Source organism: Dermacentor andersoni, chromosome 1 (genome assembly GCF_023375885.2).
Source record: "Dermacentor andersoni chromosome 1, qqDerAnde1_hic_scaffold, whole genome shotgun sequence".
NCBI lineage: Eukaryota > Metazoa > Arthropoda > Arachnida > Ixodida > Ixodidae > Dermacentor > Dermacentor andersoni.
In genome coordinates, this window is record NC_092814.1 from 283,379,424 (window position 1) to 283,384,672 (window position 5,249).

Here is a 5,249-nt window from a genome sequence, read left to right on the forward strand (position 1 = left end):
CTTCTGCCTTTTCTCTTTTTTTTCAATTGAGACAAATGCACAATTGACAATTGGCACAAGAATTAGCGAGGTGGAATATGTGATATTGCATTTCTTGAGGTTCCTGCAAGTGAGCTCGAGTATGCTTCTGCGCATTATTCAAAGGTAGGTGCTACAGCAAGAAGTGCCTGTGCTAGCAGTTGACAAGCTTCCTTTGACACTGAACAGAAAGAAACTAACTGAAGAGTGACCGGTAAATCGGAGGGCTACATGCAAATTTCTTGTGCCCGTACCAGCTGCACGATTAAAAACCTCCGGTAAACAAAACTAATGCAGAGCCCTCCACTACCTTGTGCCCTGTGGCCATGGTGTTACTTTTGGACGTGGAAGTCCATGGATCGATGGTAATTGTAATTCGAAAATGCAATGAGGTTATCAGTTCTACTTTCAAGAGCAGCGTTTGCTTCTGGCAAGTGCACACGTTTTTGGATCAAGAATGTCGAAGCAGATTTCGGCATCTGTAAATTCAAAGGGGTGCTGACGCAAAGAATTTCGATCTTTTTTTTATGCTGCAGCAAGTAGTTAGTGACCCAGTAATCATGGCACGAAACATCATTGGCTTCAGAGTGCGAGAGGTAACTATTTGGTGTCTTGTTCGTAGCGACTAGTCATAGTTTCGGTTTCAGAGAGCGACGAGATGGGTCAAAGAAGGAATGTGAATACAACTGGACACGTGATCGCATGAAACTGACTTGCGCTCGCCGGCGCGCAAGCTTCGTGTTGCTTGTTCGTCTGCTACGCCTGCACGTGCTTTGCGATGACCGCCATCATCGTCGTCCAACGACGACTATTTACTGCTTGCGGGAGTCGCCGCTATTAGATTTGGAGCGGTCGTAGTCGTAGGGATGGAGCTTGGGAGGAACTAGGATTTACTGGCAGCATTTACATTTTGAACAGGACATACATTGGCAGCCTAGCGCGACTCCCATATGGAGCCCGCAAGACTAACATACAGCAAACAGCTTACGAGCACACAGCTCACTAGCTCATTTCTAGCATGACAAGGAGCACTCAGCTCCGAACGAAGAGCACGACACGAGCACACTCTAGCAGCCGGCAAACGCTGCTTATAAGCTCTCCGCTTGACGTCATAGTTCGACGTGGACGGAGCACGAATGGTCGGGAATGTTCGTCCAATCATTGTAAACTTGCCGCCGCCCCGCAGTATGGCTCACACACACTAATGCACACAAGTTCGAGCCCATACACACAAAGGCTCCGGAGTCGACGATCGAGGGCTTCGTAGAACTGTGCTCCGTCTCGGGTGGCGCGGCGGAGTACCACATTCCTGAGCTGACCGCGCGCCACGTGGCTGCCGGTCATCCGCAGTTCTCGGAAGGGCTCCCTGTCTGGTGGGCTTGGAACACGTGCAGCGGGCTGAAAGTGGCACGTTGCCACCCCGTACGGCCATTTTTGACAGCTCCTCCATGGCCCGGAAAATCTCGCCTGGCCAGTGCTGGCAACCGCTGGGCAGGAAGAGAATGGCTGGCGAGCAAGATGACTGCTTTGCTCTCTGCAACCCCTGCGTACTCGGAATGCCTTCAACCATCTTACAACAACTGGCACAGAAGAGTCGGCCCGGCAACACAATACCGCTCAGCGTTCAAACGCCCGGAATTAGCTGCTAACCAACCAGGCCTCCTATCACAATTGCCATGCAAGTCACTCAACTGGGAATCCCAAATTTTGCCCCAAAATTTCGTGCCGCCAAAGCGAGCGTTCACGTTCCCCTTTCAGTTCGACCAAACCTGACTGTCGTGCTGCACAAGAGTAAAGGTTTACGCAGAATTAAACCGAAGGCTCTCAAACACCAATACCCATACATAACATAAGCAGCCTAACTTCACGAACAGCCTGTTCTTACCCTATCGCAGTGGCGTACTTATCTCACGTACTGTTGCCACTGAACAGTCTGGCCAACTCCACAGGTACGCAATCACAATCGCGCTAGCTTTGTGGTCCCTATTCCGAACACGTGCTTGCATCCAACAAAGTTTTCATCACGCTGACTCACATTTGTTCCTTTAGTCCACACAGGACACGTTCCTTAAACAAACAACCAAATTTGCGTAACTTACGCATCACAGAGGAACCTTCGAACAAATGTGTCTTCTAATAACTAGCTCTACGCACGCGTACTAGAGAAGTCAGAATACGGCTGCCCTCAACACACACGAGCAACCCAGACATAAATCTGCTTCTTTCCGTCCACACAGGACACGCGCTAATGGACTTAAGAGCTCTTCTCAGTGCAAATCGTGCACTTACTGAAAATCTACGCGCTTAACCTTAGAAAATTCAAAAACACTTAAAAAGAAAGAAGGTTAAATAACACACACGCGCGTTACGATAGGCCTCTCAACGATAACCTTGACCTTCAGGTTACTCACGCATACACAAAAAAAGAAAGCCTATATACTTATTAATGAACACCTCGCGAGACTACAGGTTTACTTAAAACGCGTCTTTCAAATCTCGAGCTTCTCAAACAAAACATAAACAGAGCTCATGCCTTACATATTGAAAGAAACTTAAATCGCGAAAATTATCCGAGTGCTCAAAAATAAAACAAAACAACATGCTTTACTTCCACGGAAGCTCCCTTGGCCTGCCGTTCCAAGCATTTACAACTGACTCGTACTTTTGAGCCGTACTCGAGGTGGTCGCGGTCCGAAAGCTACTCTGGCTACGGGGGAAGAACAAAAGGGCTGACTCACTATCAGCTCCCCCAAGACGTTAGAGTCCCCTGCCAATTTGCGTCCTCGCGCCTCGCTTTCAGCATGTCCTCGATTGACCGCGTCGCTACTCCCCACCTGGTCTCGTCTTGTCACCTTGCGCTTCTTTGTACTGCACGCTGAGCTTCGAAGAGAACGACGGAACGACGAGGAATTTAACTGCCCCGTGCCCTTTGTCCGCGTCCGTGCAGAACATGCTTCTCGGTCCCCTTTTGACCGGTGGCTCGAACGTGTTTGATGCGTCAACATCGTCCGTGACGACCGCACCTGTCTTTTCTTCGCGCCCTGCCTTTTCGCGCCTGTCGCCGTCTTTGGCTTCGCTACGTTAGCCACCGCATTCCGATCCTTTCGGCGCTTCTTTCTGCTGCGCTTTCTCCTCGAACTCTCTTTCATGCCGTCATCTCGCGCCTCGTGCTGGCCGTTACACATCTCGTCGACCCGGATCGGTCTCTTACCCGCACAGTCTGAGTGATTTACATTAAAATCTACTCTCACTTTGCCTCGACTGGCGGACAGCTCAACCGAATCTGGCACAATGCAGCAGGCTTTACTCGAGTTATGCAACTCGCACTCTTGCGAACTGCCCTCTACTGCATTGCCCAGCTCACGCTGTGCATCTGCACACAGCCCGTCGGTATCGATCGCTGTCTCACGCGCACAGTCCGAATGATTAACTGAATCATCCCTATCTAGGCTATCTAGACTGGCGGAGAGCCGCACCGATCCCTGAACAATGCAGTTGTTCTCTCGTGAGCTACGGAGCTCGCCACCCCGAGAACTATTCTCAACTGCATCGTCTAGTTCGCACTTCACTTCTGCACGCAGATCTGACTCGACATGGGTGCTCGCGTCTGTCAAGTCCGTAGTATTCTGTACCTCGCTAACGACCTCGCTACCATGAGATGCGACGCACACGTGCGGTAACTGTGCCAATTTGTTCGCAGCTGGCCTAGCTGTCTCTGCAGTCCTCTGTTGGCACAGCACCTCGTCGCTCTCACTCTGGCCTTTAACGGCCTCTGTTGCCACTAAGGCTTCGTTAGCTGCTAGCACTTCGAGTTCACCTATGAACGTGCTGCTACTCTCACAGGTACTACTCTTCTCGTCGGCTTTTGGCGAAAATCTGCAATCTACTTCCTCACACTTTTGCTGCGTCCAGCCTACAGATTTCTCAAGCCGCTGTTGACTTCCTGCGTTTAGCTGCTGCAAATCCTGTATCTGTTTCTTTACTGCTGCAATTTCTTTTTCAACCTCCTGCCGTTTTTGCTCACGCTCTTGGCGTTTTCGCTCGCGCTCTTGGCATTCTTGCTTAATTGATTCCTGTTCCCGCTTTTTGCTTAGAATTCGTTTGCCCATTTGTTCTATGAATTTCAAATCATTGTTACTTTCTAGAATGGTTTTACGAATCTCTGATTCCTTCAAGTCCTCATCTACGTTTACCTCGATCTCCTCACACAACCACAACAGGTCAGCTCTCGTCAAACACATTAGGACCATGGTCGCTACTTTAAGCTTTGGCTCTGCTGTCACACAATACTTGTTGCGATACCCACGCAAATCAAAATACAAGTAAAAGATCCCAGCGAATCAAATCCAAAAACACAGTGAAATTGAAGCCTGGTAAATCTTACAGCCAAAACCAAACGCTTACCCACTGAAGCAGCACCATATCACCAGTCCTTCCCCGCCGTATCCAGTCAGTTGCAAGAGGTGGTCAATCTCAAGTCGCCTCCAACTTGATCAGGATGCCGGTCGGTCACCATGTGCCAACGTCCGTCAGCTGCCGTTGCTGTCTCCGAGTCGAAAGGCCGATCTAGAAGCCGTAGGCTGGTCTAGGAGCCGTAGGCTGATCTCACCGCTGCCATTCAGTTATTAGATTTGGAGCGGTCGTAGTCGTAGCGAGGACCTTGGGACGACAGGACTAGGCGAGCAGGCTTTAATTCCAGGATTTACATTTAAAACAGGACATACATTGGCTGTCTAGCGCGACTCCCATATGGAGCCCGCAAGACTAACATACAGCAAACAGCTTACGAGCACACAGCTCACTAGTTCATTTCTAGCATGACAAGGAGCATTCAGCTCCGAACGAAGAGCACGACACGAGCACACTCTAGCAGCCGGCAAACGCTGCTTATAAGCTCTCCGCTTGACGTCATAGTTCGACGTCATCGTTCGGCGTGGACGGAGCACGAATGGTCGGGAATGTTCGTCCAATCATTGTAAACTTGCCGCCGCCCCGCAGTATGGCTCACACACACTAATGCACACAAGTTCGAGCCCATACACACAAAGGCTCCGGAGTCGACGACCGAGGGCTTCGTAGAACTGTGCTCCGTCTCGGGTGGCGCGGCGGAGTACCACATTCCTGAGCTGACCGCGCGCCACGTGGCTGCCGGTCATCCGCAGTTCTCGGAAGGGCTCCCTGTCTGGTGGGCTTGGAACACGTGCAGCGGGCTGAAAGCTGGCACGTTGCCA